Source organism: Cryptomeria japonica, chromosome 10 (assembly GCF_030272615.1).
Source record: "Cryptomeria japonica chromosome 10, Sugi_1.0, whole genome shotgun sequence".
Taxonomy (NCBI): Eukaryota; Viridiplantae; Streptophyta; class Pinopsida; order Cupressales; family Cupressaceae; genus Cryptomeria; species Cryptomeria japonica.
This window is the reverse complement of record NC_081414.1, coordinates 589,215,200-589,234,889: the sequence shown is the minus strand read 5'-3', so window position 1 is coordinate 589,234,889 and position 19,690 is coordinate 589,215,200. Positions and strand designations below refer to the sequence as shown.

Genomic DNA, 19,690 nt, shown 5'->3' with positions numbered 1-19,690 from the left:
GCGAAGAAAATCCAGCATAAACCGCATCAAGTCTAACCCATTTATTCTCCTCCCAATAATTACATACCATAGAACCAAACCTCCTTTTAAAGTCTTCAATGAAATGGCTGCAATCCTGATTAAAAAGAGGCTCATCTTTGATCCAGGCATCCTCCCAAAATCTGATTTTGTTACCTTTGCCAAGGACCCATCCAGCTCTAGCTTTAGCAACTTTAATAGATTTGATCATACTATTCCATATAAAATATCCTGCAGGGATATCTTCAGAATAGAGAAGGGAATGAATGGGTTGATTATGTATGTATTTGTCAAACCACACCCTACTCCAATCTCTCTTAATACCATATGTCTTTGAAATCTGTTTGGCTAACAAAGCTTTGTTGAAATGTTTAAGAGATTTAATACCTAACCCCCCATTGATTTTAGGACAAAAGACTTTATCCCAGGCAACCAAAGCAATCCTTTTCCTATCTTTCACACCAGACCAAATAAATCTTTTTTGAATTATTTCTAAAGCTTCTGCAAATTTGACCGGTATACTAAACAAACTAAGAGCATAGACAAACAGATTCTGAAGAGTGGCTTGAAGAAGCTGAAGCTTACCAACTTGCGATAACACAGAGCCTTTCCAACCAGCCAAGTTTTTGTTGAACTTATCAATTAAAGAATTCCAAAAAGAGTTTGGAGGAGCCAAACCAAGAGGGGGACCCAAATAAGTAGAGGGGAGTAGCTCAACCTTACAACCAATTATGTTAACAATCATCTGCTGCCTCAACAAGGGGGTGTTGATGAAGTAAATAGCAGATTTCTCCCAATTAACCTAATGTCTAGTAGCAAGGGAATAAGATCTGAGAGCACCTTTGAAGGAAGAAGCTTCGCTAATAAAAGAGTATCCCAACAATATTGTATCATCAACAAATTGCTGATGTGTGTGGAAGAAATTAGCAGAAGAGGGTTGCAACCCTTTGATGGTCCTATTCTCTTTCAACTTTTGAATCAATCTGCTCAAAGATTCCGCCAAAATAGTGAAAAGAATAGGCGAGATAGGATCTCCTCGCCTGAGACCCCTTGAAGATTTTAAAAATCTGGACGTAGAGCCATTAATAAGAATAGAAAAATTTGGTGTAGATATCAGCTCTCTAGTGATTTTAATAACCTTCTCATCAAATCCAAAGGCCTCCATAATCCTAAAAAGAACCTGCCATTCAACCCTATCATAGGCTTTTGCCAAATCCAGCTTGATGAGAAATCCCTCTTTGTTTGTAGCATTAAGAGAGTGGATATTCTCATGCACAAGCATTATAGAATCCAAAATTTGCCTGCTTGGGACAAATCCTTTTTGCTCCTCAGAGATAATAAGGGGAAGAACAACTAGCAATCTAGAAGTAAGGACTTTTGAAATTATCTTGTAAAAAGTTACAAAGACATTGGCCTAAACTTACCCATAAAATCAGCTCCAACCACCTTAGGAATTAAAGAAATGAAAGTAGAGTTGATTTCTTTAAGAATTCTTCTGGATCCAAAGAATTCTTTGACAACATTGGCCATATCAGCCCCAACAATGTGCCAATATTCCTGAAAGAAAAATATGGGGAAGCCATCTGGGCACGGTGCCTTATCCCCTTGAAAAGAGAAAACAACTTTTTTAATTTCATCAACTGAGGGGATGGCCGATAATATCTTATTCTGATTAGGTCCAATAATCTTAAGAATATTATCAACCAGATCTTGTTGCTTAACAATGTCAATTTCCTTGCTACCTGTCAGGAGGTTAGAGAAGAACCTTACAGCTTTATCACCTATGTCATCATCTTTGACAAGAATTTTGTCATCAACAATTAATCTGGAAATTCTGCTTGCTGCTTTATGCTTCATTGATGTCATATGAAAGAATTTAGTATTTCTATCACCAGCTTCTAACCAAATAGCCGTGGATCTCTACCTCTAGTAAATTTATTCTCTTGAAATAGTGTTGTGTAATTTGGCTAGAATCTCATCTTCTTTAGCCTTGGGGAACTTCTTATAACCATATTCCTGAATAGAGTTTTGAATCTATTCTAATTCCTCCTTAAGCTTCATCTTGGATTCAAAAATATCTCCAAAAACCGTTTTATTCCAAATCTTAATGTTGTCTTTGATATTTCTTAAATTTTTAGCAACTTTGAACATGGAAAAACCATCCACAGTTATATTCCACCATTTGACAATGGAAGCTTCCAAAGAAGGGTGTGAAATCCACATTTTTTCAAATCAAAATGGAAAGCAACGTTTGCCCTTAATAGGATCAACAATAAAATAAATGGGATAATGGTTTGATCTTATTCCTGTTAATAATAGACAGAGAACATTTATACTTAAGGACCCAATCAGGAGTGATAAGGGATCTATCTAGCCTTACCTGAATAAGATCTCCTCCATCCCTTCAATTAGACCAAGTGTAGGAGGCTCCAGAAAGGTCAACATCAATGAGGGCATTGACATCGATGAAGTCCATAAGATCAATCTTGCTATCCAGTTGAGCTTGGGTTCCTCCAAATTTATCAATCTCCTGCAGAGGGGTGTTGAAATCTCCCATCAAAAGCCAACTATTATGGGAAAAATCCCTCTTTTTTGCTGGATTTTATCCCAAAACTTACTCTTAGCAACTTTAGAGTTTGGAGCATAAATGTTGGTGACTACCCATTCCTTTCCTTCAACAATGCATTTCACTCTCATAGAAATGATATTACCATCTACATCAATCAAATCTCCATCAATAGTTTTCTTATTCCAAAATATGGCAACCCCACCAGACACTCCATTAGAACTACTACCACAAACACCCCCCTGTTTAAAGAATTTTATTTTTTCAACTTTTTCCTTACTCATTTTAGTTTCCTGAACCAGGATAATGTCTGGCTTATGATCTCTAATAAAATTCCTAAGCACATCCTGTTTATGGAGACCATTTAGGCCTCATATGTTCCAAGAGATTACCTTCATTTGGAAACCTGGGAGTAGGATTCTTGAATGGTTCGCTGCCTTCCATCAGCTATATTTTGTTTGCACTCCTGGTCCCTATGCCACTTCATAGTTTTACGTCCCTTTGGGGATTTGGAAAGACCAATATCCGCCTTAGACCTGGTTCTAGTTTTAACCCCATTAGAACAACCTGTTCTCTTGTTTTTCTTTTTTCCCACTCCTATTATTTCTTCATCTTCTTCATCTTTATATGCAAACTACTTACTATTCGAAGGTTCTCCTTTTCTCTGAGAAGAGGTGGGTGAATTGGAAAAGAGAGTTAAGGTTAACCTGGGGCAATCTGAACTGGGTCTCTTTTTCAAAGATAACATCTGGACCTTCAGAGTCCTTTGAACACACTTTATTACTTTCCTGTTCTGTATCCTTTGGAGACTCATATTGTGGTTCATTTATGTTGCCAATCTCACCGTCTTCTAAAATTTCTTCTATGATTACATTTTCTTCTTCTTGAATCTGTAAAGCTTCAAATCCATTGATTGTTTTAACTTCAAATACGTTCTCTTCATCCTTTCTGACTTCCTTATGAGGAGTATCCTTGGAAGGAATATCTTTCCTTTCATCCTTTGTTAAATCTTTTGAGTTACTAGGAAGTCCAATTCCTCTTTCCGATCTACCCTCCTCATTTTTGTGCATCTTCTCTTTCCAGATCTGTTTGACATGATTATTGTGCTTCTAAGCATTGTTTGGGTTACTAGGACAAGCCTTTGCCCAATGTCCAACTTTCTTACAAGAAAAGCACACAAAAGGAAGGGATTCAAACTCTATAACTTGTTCCCACTTACCTAGCTTGGAATTTATTTCGATAGAGCTAGGAAGGTCCATATTCTATGAGATATTAAGACATATCCTTGCATACACCAGTCTCTTTCATGCTGCTGTCATAGAGTCTATAGCCACAAGCTCCCTGAAGGAATTAGCAATGTTTGAGAACACGTCCTCCAACCAAAATTCAAGCGGCAAACCAGGCAACTGCACCCAGACCGGAGCAGATTCAAAAAAGGAATCATTGAACTCCATTTTTGGAGACAATTTTCTTAAGGATAAAGAAGATTTCCCAAGCATCCAGGGTCCTCCACTCAGAGCCATTTCCAAATCTTCACCATAGGAGAAGGAAAAGACAAAGAAACCCCTTGACAGGGCCGAGACATCAACCTGTCCTTTCAACCTCCATTTTCTCTTCACAAAAGACCTAACAACTTCAATATTAGGTCTGGGTTCAACAAATTTCCCCACTAGAGAAAAAGCCATTAGAGAAATACTGTGGTCTATGACCACATCTGGTACTGCAATAGTTAATCTGCCTACCTTTCTATTAGAAATATCTTCCACAAAGGGAAAGGTCGATTTACCAGTGGGCTTGTTTGCAAATAAATTGTTCCAGGGTTTGAGAACCTTAACTTCAGTCATCTTTTCCAACTCAGCGTTCAAGTTCTTAAGACCCAAATTTGAAGAGTCTTCAATATTTTTAAAGTCAAGAGGAGGGTCCCGATGTCGTGGGTCCCCATCCTTTCGACCATCCTCATCATACACTGTAGATCCCAAAGAGACAAGTTGTCCTTGAGTTGCAGAGGAAGCTGAACCAGAGGAACCAGCCGCGTTGTTCCCTCCATTCACAAAATTCAAATTTCCCTCCAGCTGCGCTATTCCCTCCATTTTTTAATTTTTTTTTGAATATTAACAACACTTAATGTTACTTCAATAAGAGATAACATTTAGTAGAAATCTATCACTTTGGTAGCCATTGGACTTTATGGACATACTACCTCAAGGTTGGAATTTAATATCTAGCATCTCAATGAGTCAAATTTAGAAAAAAATGCTTTCAACAACTATGTTTTGAATGGCTACAATTTTTTCTTTGCTGAGAAGTATAAACAATTGAAAGCATTGCCTCCTGGCAAGGATAGGGAGATCACTAAAATGATTGGTGATTCGTGGAATAATCTAAAAGAAGAAGAAAAATCCAAGTTTTCAAAGCACAAAGTTTGGAAAGAAGAAAGTTTAGTAGTAGGATTGTTCCACATGTTATTAAAAATATAGGGACTTGTAAACTCAAATTGTATATGGGATGTTGACATTAGGAAGTCTAACATTGACTATGCATTTAGTCCATGTGGTGGTGCAATTAGTTGGATGAGTAGGTGACAGGTTGTGTTTTCTCTTTCCACTATTAAGTCAAAGTATATGACATGTTATCATGTTTGTAAATATATAGTATATCTTTAGAGATTGGGCTAAGTTATGAAGTAGTAGGGATTAATAGTGATACTTAGAGTATTATCAAATTTAAGAACCTTATTTTTCACACACAAAAAAGAACATTCATATTCATTATCATTTTAAAGTTCAATTTAAACATAAATTAAACATCTAACTTTTACAAAAGAATCCTATAATTAAATACAACATTTAGAAATAAAAATTTAAACATTTAAATTTTTACGCATGATTAAAATAGAGAGAGAAATGGAGAGTAGGTAATTTGAGATACATCGAGTTAGAGAGAATAGATAATGAGAGATAGAGAGTAGGTAATGATAGAGAGAGGGTAATGAAAGAGAGAGAGGGTAACATGAGAGAGAGAGGGGGGTAATGTGTGTGTGTGAGAGAGAGGGGGTAATATGTGTGTGTGTGTGTGTGTGTGTGTGTGTGAGAGAGAGAGAGAGAGAGAGAGAGAGAGAGAGAGAGAGAGAGCGTAATGACAGAGAGGGTAACGTGTGCGTGTGTGAGAGAGACAAAAGGGGGGTTTATTGTTGATTTTCATTTAGGGTTTGTTGTTTGTTTATTTTCTAGGGTTTATTGTTCGTTTTTTCTATCTAGGGTTTATTGTTCGTTTTTTTGTTCAGGGTTTATTGTTTGTTTTTTGTGTCTAATGTTTATTGTTCGTTTACGTTTTTGTTTTTTGTTTTTTTCCTACGGTTTTAAGTTTTTATTATTTTTTACTTTTCACCTTTTTTGCAATATTTAAAAACTAAAAACTAGTTTAAACATGAAATTAAATAAAATAAAAAACGTTTTTCAAACTTTAAACACTAGAATTAAAAAATAACAATAAATTAACATTTTTTTTATGAAAAATAATAACAATAAATTAACATTTTTTATGAAAAATAATAAAAAATAAATAAAAAAGAATATAAAAAACAAAACTATGCACCTGGAAGGAGGTAAAAAATGGTCTGGGGGGTCAGCTAGGATGGAAAAAATGGGTACACCTGTGCTCCTCTGAAACATTTACCCGTTTTTGAAATAGTGAAAATGATGAATGGTTTAAAATAAATAAATAAATGCATTCAAGAAACGGGCGCCCATTTTTTTTCAAATCAGGCGCTCAATTTGAAAAAAACGGGCGCCCATTTAGCTTTGGGAACCCGAACCAAAACAGACGTACGTTCGTTTTTGAATGCTTCGGGCACCCATTTCTAGCGGGCTCTTTTCCCAACCAACGGACTTCCTCGGGATTGGGAGTCAACTTTGTGCATTTATCCATATTATTAATATAAATATATTAAGTGGCAATTGACACCTTGCTCAAAGAAAAATGTGGTAATGGAAAGATGACTAAAATTAGTAACCTAACAACTAATGGTAGATATATGTCATTTTTACAACTAATGGTAAACTAAACTGTAGAACAAGGTTCCTAATACAATTTGATCCTAATCTATATAATAAGACAACCTAATCATCTCCTTATAGTAGTGCATGGGAGAAACTCACAAACATTACCAACTCACAATGCTAGGTTACAAGTTTGGTTCAAAATTGTAACCATGGTAATATTGGATTCGTGCAACAAAGGCTAATAGAACTATAAAAAATAAAGGTTGTTTTGGATTCAATGAACACTATAATTTGCTTGAGGACAACAAAATTTGGGAAGGGTGGGTTGTCATGACCTCGATCAAGCCATGATGAATGCCATAGATATACTCATTGTCATATTGGGAATAAATTAATCGATCTAGAAAATTGTCTTAACTTAAATATTTCATAATTTTTTATATCTTGTGTTAGGCAAGTAAGCAGAAAAAAGAAATAGTGATTATGCTCCATCAAATATTAAGGACTTGATTCAAAACCTATAGCTAGAGCGATATACACTCAATGATAAGATGAGATGCATATACATGATTAAGGAACTAATTCAAAAAAATAAGCTTGACCTCATGTAATTATATCAGCAAGTGCTATAAGAAATTATCCCATTATGACAATGATCTAATATGATTACAGTAGCAATTCATATTAGTAAGATTGAAACATACAAATTAAGGAGCATAGGATTAATGGTCTATTAGGAAGAAACAAACATTAATTTACTAAACATTGACTTAGTGAATGATGTCATGAGGTTGCGATTAGGGTATTAATAAAGAAACAATTTCATTTAGCAAAAGTAGTGATCACCATATTGACAATAATCATGGAATAAAATTGAGTAAAGAGGAATGATTATGAAATTAACATTATTGGATTAATAATAATTAACGATTTAATGGAAGAGTTGAAGGGACAACAACCGGTAAGAAAGAGACACCACCTTATGAAACATGACCACCTCCTTTGTAAGCAAGGATGACTCTACATATCGATTTCAAGGATATATAATGGTAATGCATTTAAGAAGAGGGAATCATAAAAAGGAATTTATATAAATATACCTTTAGTTTATGATAACAACTATTGTCAAGCATTAAAGGAGATTAGGGGAAAAGGCGTTAAGTTCACATCAAAAAAGAAATCAAACATAAATTCTATCATTTTTCAAAACAACATATTGGTATATGGTAGCTTACTTATGATCATATGCTTATTTACATTTATGATATGTCATGTTTGTATTCTATTAGGAATAATGAGCAAATATATATAACTATAATATAAATTAATATATTTATTCGAGTATCAATATGTATAAAGAAGTATTTTCAATAAGATTTACATTTGTTAATAATAGGGAGGTTAGATTTACAGTTAATTGTATTTATGTATATATGCATTCATAATAAATAAAAGATTATTATATTAATGGTATGGTCTTTAATCATTCACTATTTCCTTCAAGAGGATAGGTTGGTGTGTGTGGGCATAGGTGGAGTAGATCTTCACAAGATAGGTAAGCGCAAGATGGGGTACGGACGAAGTCCTAAAACCTTGAGGGAGCTTACTTGTAGATTGGTTTCCAAGCGCCCTATGACAACAAATCCTTGTCCTCCTTCAAGGTTAGGAAATAAGTAAGGATGAGGTCTAAATATAATAATTCTTGATTGTATTATGAATAATTAATTGTTCTCTAGTTTCAATAATCTAAATGAAGGCATGATAAGTGATGATAATGTATGTTTAATTATGGGAAACATGCTTACTCCTAGAAAGGGACATTACATAGCATTAGCCACACTAAATATGTGACCTACATTTTCCCAATAGATTTCTCTTTGCAAGTATTTTATATTTCTTTTATGTTTAAATAAACCTTATTGATGCAAGACAGGGTTCTCCCACTTTGACTACCGACTTAGAAATTAAAAAACACAACATAAAATAAAGACTATTTCCATTCAATTGCTAATTGCAGACTAAAAACAAAAATGGTTTATTTCCAAGTCAATTACATGGACACAAAAAATTTGTGAGTACATGGCCTTTCAAAGGCCTCCCTCCCTCTACATTATTTTCCTCTCCAATCTTCACATTCTTAGTTTTCAAACTTTACAGCTCCTCAAATCTCCCTTTATTGCAGCACTTCTCCTCCTTTGGACCAATCCTTACTACATAGCCACACCGTTATCTACGATTTATTAATTAGCTCCTTAATTTTTTAGGTCCAATCTAAAATAGTAGGGTCTTTTAATATGAATTCAATAGGTTAGTTGGATCAATTTTATCATACATCACTCATTAATTAGCCACTTGCTTGTATCTTTTTTGTTGGCATTTTTAATCATACTTATATAATTTGATTGCTTTTATTTGTTTCTATTTTTATTAATTTTTTTAAAAAATATTTTTTTAATTTGGAGAAAGATAATTACACATACAATTCACATTCAAATGTGTATTTTTTAGTTTATATTTGATCAACTTATTCTTTCTAAAAATAGTAGATGGATTGTTTTTTGTGACCACATATAACATCCAAAGATGAGCTACCAAAATTTAGACAAAATGAGTCATCAACTAAATATAAATCAATGCTATGAGATTTCCACAATCCATGTTGTATTCTCTTAATTTTTTCTTGATCTGATTGTGTAAGTATTGTTGATGAATCACCGAGTGTGATTAGAAATGTTGATAAAAATACTTACACAATCAGATCCAGATAAAATTAAGAGAATAAAGATGAATATTAATTTATGCTATATGTTTTACCCTTAATTTTATGGAATGATTTTATTGGTCTCAAAAAAATGAAGTGAATATAAGTTTGGGTTTACCTTTGTCATACTCTAGAATCACTTAAACAAATACTAGCTACTCATATCATAATGAATAGTTTGAAGGGGACATGGTCAAATGTAGATGAAATAATTTAACTTTTAAGCTTCACATTTTAAAAAATATATCGTACTTTCTAAACTGATTTGTTATGAATATTATTTATTCCAAAAGATCAAAAGATTTATTAAATATTAATAAACTTGACTCTTTTAATTTTTTAATTATTTTGAACTATAAAAAAAAAATCTTACTACATAGCTCACTGTTATCACTGTTCGACTGTAATTGTATAAAACAAAATTGTAAGCCCCACTGCCAAAGCATTAAAAAGTTAAATGTTCTAATCCCTGGTAACAGTAATAAGTTTTAAAGCTGGCTAAGTTAATCCTAACTTTATCCATGCGTAATGCCAACAGTAAATCAAATGCTACTAATTTTGATGTCCAAACTTATTGAAAGTTTCTAAAGCTATTTTTAGCAAATCCGTTTTCTTCCTATCCTGTTTCCAGGCTGTTCCATGAGAACATATTTCTTTGAGGTATTCTGTGAAACGGTTCAAGTGCATTGTCTAAGCTTATACATTTTGCATACATGTCTACCAGGACAATTGCAGCTACACCACCAGACATAATTCCTACATTGTTTATTCTTAATGTCCGTACTCTATTCCAAAGCTCCCATTTTCGCAAAGGCTGGGAGATGTTGGCAAAGCTTTACATCTGCTGATCGTATTCGATTGAAAGTATCTGAACACTTCTAATCAAACGCATTTTCTACATATCTTGTAATCATAGTTTCAATACACTGTCATCTTATTGTAAATACCATTAATAAATTTTTTTGTACCAATAGTCGATTATATTTTGTAATTTTTTATTCATAATTAGTCTATTTGTGCATTTGTCAACAAGTACTAGTGATTTTGAGTTGACGGTTAACATCTTTAGTTAGGTATTAGGCAACACTTTGAAATGTGTACTTTTTGATCTTTGTGTGCATAACTGATTCCACAGTGTGCATCGTTACTACCCAAAAGCCAGATCAATAGCTGTAAGCAGTTAAGTAGCATACGAAGACAACTAAAAAAATAAATCAAAATCTGATGTACCATTTAGAATCTGTGGGTACACGAAGTTAGCTATGACAACTACTAGTGCTCTTTCCCTATTTGACATCTTCAACTTTGACAAAGTCTTCTGCGTGGAGTATGATTTTAGTGTCATTCATGACACTCTAAGTGATTTACTACAGGAGAGATATTTTCAGCAAGCAGAGCCAGCCGAAAAGACTTTTAAAATGCTTAAAGTTTTCATTACTGAGGGCCCATATAGGCCTTCTCAAACATTGATAAAGTGTTGCATATGGAATGTGATGCTTCAGGAACATTGACTGGAGGAGTATCAAGCCAAGATGGGAGGACCTTCCGTCAGGTTCTTACCAAATTTCTGTTGGAAATTGGGGCGTCAATGCCTGCATTAGATTGTTCTCTGCAGTTTCTATTTGGTTTCATAGTTTCTAGTTTACATGTTTAGCAATTATTTTCTTTAGAATTTTCCTCAAACTCTTCAACATGACATAGTAAGTTTGCTACGGTGTAAAGGAAACAATCCTCTATTAATTAATTCTATTTAATGACAATGTTGTTTCGAGCATTGCTTATGAAAAGCTGCTCTGTTTTTGTAAAAGCTTAAAAGAATAAAATTACTGAATGTTGTTCATTAAAAACAGCCTGCAGCATTGTACGATGTTAAGTCTTTTAAATTCTACTTGTGTTTTGTGTCTGATTTAGAATTTACAATTTCATCAGATTCTTATCAGTAGTTAATAGATAATCAATTCATAAAACCCCAAGTTCATACATCAGTCACATCCCACTCTTCATATATTAGAAGGTTTGATTACCTAAACATCCATCAGCAAGGTACATAAAGACACCAAAACCTCTCAAGTGTCCAAATGGACCAAGACACAAAATAATTGCATTCTCACTAGGCAACTCAGGTATAAACCCAGTCTCAAAGAAGTTGATCAAAATATTATATTTTGTCAGCAGTTGAAAATTACATCTTAATTATTTGTCTTTTATAAATGCTGCAATGTCTAGTGGGATGGTATCTTCCATGTCTAAGATTACTTCCTACCACATAGGGCTTCAAACTTGACTTTATCCTATCATGTTCAAATGGATTTCAGTGCAATACACAGTAGTCTGAGTTCATTTTAATTAATAAATTTAAATAATTCCAGTGGTGTTCAGATCCCTAGTATTTTGGAAAAAATCTGGTAAATATTGGACTACCATCAATTTCAGTCTATGGGCTATCAAACGTCCACAAGAGTATCCTGATCAATTTATAAATAGCATTTTCTTGGACTAAATGAAAACAAACACATCAAGAAACAATAAATTTGAAGCTATTACAATGAAAAAAGAGATTGATGTACTACAAAAATGGCTCTCGAAATGTAGTTTGAAAGAAATTTTAACACAGGTAAACATTTGTTGAACGAAGCTGGATGGGCAGGTTAAAAGCAAGTACAAAATGAGGAGCCGGAACACATTGATGCCAGCCTATGTATGCACTTCATCTTATTAACCAACATATGCAGTTAAGCCTTGTTTAGCCTAGGTGTATTGACAACAAATACTTTCCCACCTTTACACCCTTATTTTTCTTTTTCTTTAATTGAAATCCTTGGATAGGAAATAAGACTATCTGCAGTCAAAATAATTGATGTCATATGAGAGAGCTTCCATTTGGAGGAAGATAGAATATTTATATATCAATAATATGGAAGCGGCCATCTGCAGAGAAATAAAACACTAATTTGATTTAGTCAAGGTACCCTTCAAAATTCAGAACACACTAAAACAATGAACCCTGCAATGCTTCTGTTGCACAGAATTAGAAACCCTATACTTTGAAAGCGCAGACATCGACATACCAACAGTTCCTGCACTTCTTGAACAAGGGAACATATTATAGTTATGATTGCTAATGCTGACCGACCAAAATACCTAACTTGTAAAAATTTAGAAGAAACAGACTGTATATAGTAGGTTACAGAAATACTAAGAAAAACATCTGCTAACATTGTCTACAAAGTCAGATTGGACATAAAGAATCTCTTGTATTTAGAAGACATTTCTGGGATTTGACTGTTTCCTGTTGTCGTAAGCACTAAAATATTTCAAATCGAGGGACAAGAATCATGCATTAAGAATTTCATATAGTGTCTGCAGATAAAAAGGTTTACAGCAGAAGAAAAACCACTTCAGTACACATATTATTCATAGAAATTAAATTCCTTACAGCCATAAAAGAAACATACAACAGTCGAAAGAAAATGCCAGAACCCAGCTGTCAGCACAACCTGAAAATTCTGAATTATTTCTGAAATTGCAGACTTTTTCAATGTTTAATTGTCTTCTCTCTCCAAAATAATAAAATGAGCGCCTGTTTTATAGATGTTATACGGTCAAGATTTTAAATATCTAGCATGCTTCAAACTTAATCAAACTGAGGCGACTTGCATTTAATATGCATTTATTAAACAGCTCATATATATTAATTTTTAAAAATAAATTACTCTTAAAAATAACAATTTGTTAAACATGTAGCTGCTAGCGACCTGTGCATGATCAGCATCAATTATTCAACATACGTCCTCTTGATACTATGTGAACTCACAAGATAATATTGGTGTTTTAAATTTGAACCTTCGCAATTACTTTAGTAAAAATATCTGAAAGGTGTTCTGAGTACATTTATATATCTCAATTTTACTTCTTTTTTTAAAATAAAATTTAAGATGAAATGATATTTCAAATCGAAATGCTGTCTTATTATACTCAACAAGATTCTTGACTACCTTAATTGCATTCATGTTATAACAGAAAATTATTTTAGACTAAATATGTTTCTTCCCAATTTTTTCTAGAACTTTTAAATCGATTATTTTTGTGTAACTACAGATGCGATTGCAATATACTCTACTTTTGTAAATGAAAAAGCAACTGAACTTTGCCTCCTTAACTTTCATGTAACAGAGCCTGATCCAAATTATAAACAATTAGGGAAAGAGCACCAGTTACTGTCCATGTTCCAATAACCATTGGCTGCTTGCACACCCAACCCCCCAACCACTAACTTAAAAAAAAACCAAAAACTAAATAACTAAAAGCTCATAATAAATTACACATGTACCAATAGCTGCTCATATTTTAGCTTTTTTGGACCATAATTGGCCCATTTGTGCACTTTTATTGGTACCCATAGCACACGACTATTGGGGCATTTGTGCATAAATATTGCATCTTTAAACAGGTATCGGGTGACACTTTGAAAAGTGTAATTTTTTACCCTTGCACAGATAACGGATCTCATGACATGCATAGTTACTACCCAGTAGAGGGGCTTCACTGGTTAGGCAATATTATATCACGTGCATTCATATTGGGGGATTTAATATCCCAAAAATGAGGGTACAATATATTGTCTATCGATGAAAATAGGGGGGTTTATTATTCGAGCTATGAAAAAATACAATATTTGGTCAAAGTAGGGGGGCTTTTAATTCAGGTTGTGTAGTGGTAAGGGGTGACAAAAAAGGAGTTTAGGGCAACATTTTATGAAAACAAGAGGATTCTTTAGTATGTCATGAACGCACGTGATATAACCTAGGCTCACTAAGTGAAGCCCCCGTGCTACCCAGAATGCAAAACAATACCTATAAACAGTTAAGTCGCATGCAAAGACAACAAAAAGAAAAAAAATCGTCAAAATCTGATGTGCCATTTAGGATCTATGGGTGCACGAAGTTAGTTTTAATGGCTAATAGTACACTTCCCCTATTTGATGTGAACTTCCAATCATATAATTTATCCCCTTTATCAAAATCACTAAAACAAACAAGTTCAAATCTTTTAAGGCATACTAATGAATACCAAAATTTGTAGTACCTTCAACATACCTCAATATCCCCTTGACTACCTTCATATAAGTTTTGCATGGCTCAATCATATTCCCTGAAACAAAAGAAACTGAATAATTAACATATGATCTTGAGTCAATTAGAAACATTATACTCCTAACAATATTTTCTGAGTTGTCTCATCAACTGTTTTAGCACCGTCTTCTCCATATAACAAATCTCCATCACTAGTTGGAATGGAGACAAGTTTACAATCGATCATACCAAATTTATCCAACATATATATTATATACTTTGTTTGACCACTAACAAATTATTTTAGCACCATCTTCTCTATATAACAAACCTCCATCGCTGGTTGGAGTGGAGACAAGTTTACAATCAATCATACCAAATTTCTTCAACATATATATTATATACTAATATATACTTTGTTTGACCACTAACAAATTCATCCTCACTTTGATGAACTACTTTGTTTGACAACTAAAAATTTCATCCTCACATTGATGAACTACTTTGTTTGACAAATATTAAATGATGAAACATTTGACTTATTCTCATACCAAGCTTCATAAGGAGTCATATTGTCAAGTGCACTCATGGGATTCTGATTGAAAATGTTCATTGTCATAGCAACTAATCAACCCAAAAAAGATTTCTCAACCCCTTTGTTTGTAACATACTCCTTGTCATTTTAAGTATTGTGTGATTCTTCCTTCAATGTGTAAGCAATGGTGAGCTATCTTTTGATGCTATTAAAATCATAATAATCTTTGAAAGTTCTTAAACAAATTTTTTCTCCACAATCAGTTGTTAAGCATATTTTTATGCAACCACTTTCATTCTCTATGTGAAGACTTTAAACCTTTTAATGTATAAGATCCTTCATCTTTGGTTTTTCAAAAATAAATTTAGCACTTTCATGCATAATCATTAATAAAAATAATGAAATATGATAAATTATCCAAACTTTTATTTTTTTATAAGTTCACAAATATTGAAATGAACTAGGTGACATGGAAAATAGGCCCTCCTTGCACTATCTTTTGAAATTTTCTGTCTTGCATGTTTGCATTCACACATCATTTAGAGTCCTCCTTGTGGTCCTCAACTATAGGAAAACCTGAATTAATTATTTTTTATGTCTGTGGCTTCTAACCATGAAATTGAAGTTTCCAAATTTGAGATGGCACAACCAACTTTTGTCTTCATGTGGTATATTTCCAAGATTGTTGCTATGTTCTCCAAACTTGAATGGACACACCATATTCTTTGAAATATGCATAATTGTAACAACTTTACTACCTTGATTCTTATCATAGATTATAACTTATTTAGTGTCATACATCACTTTGTAATTTTTTTCTCACAATTATCCAATATTCAATAAATTATGTTTCAACATTTCATACCTTCTTTATTATTCACTTCCATAGCTCCTTTTGTTGCAACCTCAAGGTTTTTTACATCACTAGGTTTGACCTTGGATTTGGAATTTTCATCTATTGTAGAAAAAAAATCATCATTCACAGACATGTGGTTAAGACAACCTGAATCCAACTACCAAACCTCTTTAATTCATTATTTCAGCTATGTGATAAGATAAATATAAATTACTTGGAGAACTTCCCTCATCCTCATGAGCATAATTAGCACTTCCTCTTTCACTAACAAATTTTAACTAACATTCCCTTTTAAAGTAACCATGTATGTTATGATGATAACATTGAATAATTCTCTTATCAAATATGTCTCTACTTTTTCTCTATTTCCTCTTGAGTAATTATTATTATTCATCTATTTTCCTTGCCCTTGATTGCTAGCACATTTATTCTTTGTAATTTACTGTTTTCAAAAAAAAAAATCTTGTCCCTTTCTCCAAATGTACATCTCAATCTTTCTTCACAAGCCGTAAGAAATCCGACTAAATGATCAAATTCAAGAGTGGTCAAACCTTTACTTTCCTCTATAATTAGTGCAAAATGATTCTAACTTGGTGTTAAGACCTCAATTCCATTTCAAGTACTACCTTTTTGTCATAAGTTCTCCAAAAGTAGTCATTTTATTGTCCTTTACTCTTACATAATAATCATCCATACTTTTAGCTTCACGCATCTTTAAATTTTCACATATTTTCTCAAGTTTCACAACTTAACAACTTTGTCTTGATCATTGTCTTATAGAATCTTTAAGTATTCATAGCTTATAAAAAACTATCTGAATATGAAATAATATCATAAAGTTCTTTTTCTTAGCCTCCTTATCTATTCTGTCATTAGCTACAAGAGAGGTCCATCATATATAATTCACCATAAATATGTTCTTGTCAAAAGAAATATCGATTTGTCACTTTGACAATCATAATTATTTTCATCAAATTTTGAAATGAACAAATTACAGGGGACTTACCAAGCAAGCTGCTGTAAACATTTGGGAGTGATTTAAAATTGTCACATAGACTTTTGAGAGGCAAGAGTGCTCAACTACTAAATCATCCTCCCTAAACTTTTCTTTTCCTCATTTGAGTTTATGATAACATTCAATCTCAGTTCTGTTACTGAAAATCAAATTCATTTATTACTTAACTCATTCAATCATCTAACCAATGACTTGATGATTAGCTTACTTGCCCTTAATTGACGCTTTAGATAGCTCAGGTCACGGGTCTGTGTCGATGAGGGTACATTGCAGATCAATCAAGAGCTTATAGAGAGGTTCACTCTGTAAAGAACTAAGCCTCAAGTCACTGGACTAAACTCTCAATTCCTTTTGATAAAAATAAATAAATTAATTTCCAAGACAAACACCAATCCAAATGTGTAATGAAAGTTTAGAAAGAAATTTAAGCGGCAAGGGGAGATCATTCATGTATAAGAATAATGACACCCTATTTCATTAAGTCATTTGCATTCCTCTGTAATATACACAAAAGAAATAAGAACTTCTTTTCTTACATTGACAAAAGAATCTCAAAATGTATGGAGATCAATTACTTAGATCTAAAAAGCAACAAATCATGTGATGCCACATCAACACATCAATAAAATATGACTTAGTAAGCAACAGTCGTTTTGGGGGAGTTTTTTGGACACCTCAATAAAAAGACATGCTGATGTGGACCTGAAACATTAGTTATAAACAGGGGACTTATCTAGTAAGCTGCTGTAAAAAATTGGAAGTAATTTAAAATTGCCACAGAATTTTGAGAGGCATAAGTGCTCAACTACTGAATCATCTTCCCCAAACTTTTATTTTCCTCATTTAAGCTTGTGATAACATTCAATCTCAGTTCTATTGCTGAAAATCAAGTTCATTTATTACTAAATTCAATCAGTTTGCTATAGAGTGGCTTAATGATTAGCTTACTCAGCCTAGGCTGTCCCTCTAGGTAATTCAGGTTGTGGGTTCAATTCCTGATTTGCCCATAATGTGGATGAAGGTCCGTTGCACATGAATTGGGAACCTATAAGGAGACTCACCTTGTAAAAAGCTAAACTCCAAATCATTGAACTGAACTCTCTAAAGAAAAAAATTTCCAAAATAAACACCAATCGGAATGTATAATGAAAATTTATAAAATTCCGAAAATTTATAAAAAATTTTAAAGGGAAGATCATTCAATATCTAAGAATAATGAGACCCTCTTTCCTTAACTCATTTGCATTCCTCTGCAATATACAGAAAAGAAATAACTTCTTTGCTTACATTGATAAAAAGAAAGCCCAAAATGTATACTTACATATTATTCCATAATGTTGAAAACACAGATAAATGGACTTGTAGCATTTACTGACACTTGAATGCCAACTTCTGCCTTTGCCCATTTCATATAAATCAACCTCTCCAAGCGTGAAGGAACACTAAGAGTTGCCTCCACTTATTTCCTTCAACATTTGTTGCAGTCCTTGCCAATTTCAACATTTGATTGCCTCTCACAACTTTTGTGATTTTATTCTCTTATGCAAACATTCAGAAATTAACATTTTCTTTCCCCCATTCAAACCAGGGGAGGCTGAATAGAGACAAATTGCAAACACTCAGCTACATTATTACTACTGCTATAGAGGTTGAGTCTTTCCCACGCATCCCATTCCTGTACTAACCCAATTCAGAAACATTGATAACTACAAAAGGAAAAAGAATGAACAACGAGAGACAAGACTCTACCCATAAATGAAAAAAGATACAGAAAACCCCATTTCTGTGCAGTCTAAATGAGGGGATTTTAGGTCTGAAAAGTGAAAATATTCACATTATAAATAGGCTCATAGGCCTAATTGGCCTAAAGTTTTTTGTCTGGTCAGTAGGCTAGGGAGGGATTCAGAAGATAATATGATTTCTGGATCTGTCCTTTGAAGATTCACCGTAGATCTTCCACGTGCTCCGTATAAAACCGGGTCCCTTTCTTTTTGGCCCCCTTTCTTTGAAAAATAGGAATAACTCAAAATTAAATAATCAGAAATCCTCCATTATTAGAAATCCTTTCAAAAAAGAACCTAAAAGGGATATTTTTAAAGGTTGAAGTTGACGGTGGGTGAGAGACGTCATTTCACCAATTGCTTTTACATGTCAGAGTGATACGCAATAATTAAAAGAAGACAGATTTTTGTGATTTATCTTTGAAGGAGCTTCTTACAGGTGTAGGTAATGGCTGGAGATGGAGTGGCTGTCAATGTGTGAAAACAAATTAAAAAACAATCATTATATGCAGTAACAGGGAAGATCCAATGTTACAACAATTATGGTGGCCATATTTACTTTTTAGTAGCTAACAGGTTTCTTTTCATTCTGGGCCACTTTTGACAATATGCTTGTCAATACAATGAGACCTCAAATTGAGATAATGGCAGACATTAGTGTTTAATTTCACAATATTTCTTTTTGATGTTTTTGAAATTTTTGTAGAGGGCGAGTTTTGTTAGAAAAATTTTTATATTTGGATCGATAATATTAGTCATAAAAAGGCTAGTAGCTAGTTGATAGAGCACTCCAGCAACAAATGGAAGGTCCTAGATTCAAGTCCTAGCTGATCTATATGTACTATAGCTCAACATATGGTATGAAAGTCAAGCTAGTAGTTATAAGCACATGCAATGCGGTTTAAGGAGGGGTGTAGGAAATAAGCCACATGTGGACTCACGACGAGTCAACCATAATGCAGCTAATACACTCTAATAACAAGATTAAATGTGTTTACCTCTTATAAGCTTCATGTAGTTTTGTGCCTATGGTTCATAGTAGCAAAAGTGTAATAATCTCTTCATTGATACATATTTACCAAATA

The 19,690-nt window shown here is 33.3% G+C and overlaps 1 long non-coding RNA gene across 1 annotated transcript; it reads right to left on the bottom strand.

The window, feature by feature from the left end:
• Positions 1-11,861: 11,861 nt before the first annotated feature.
• On the bottom strand, positions 11,862-18,814 carry LOC131859547 (uncharacterized). Its single transcript, XR_009359230.1, has 3 exons — positions 18,146-18,814; positions 14,443-14,497; positions 11,862-12,423 (listed from the first exon to the last, which is right to left on the bottom strand). It is a non-coding gene; the product is annotated as an uncharacterized LOC131859547 (long non-coding RNA).
• Between the last annotated feature and the right edge of the window lie 876 nt (positions 18,815-19,690).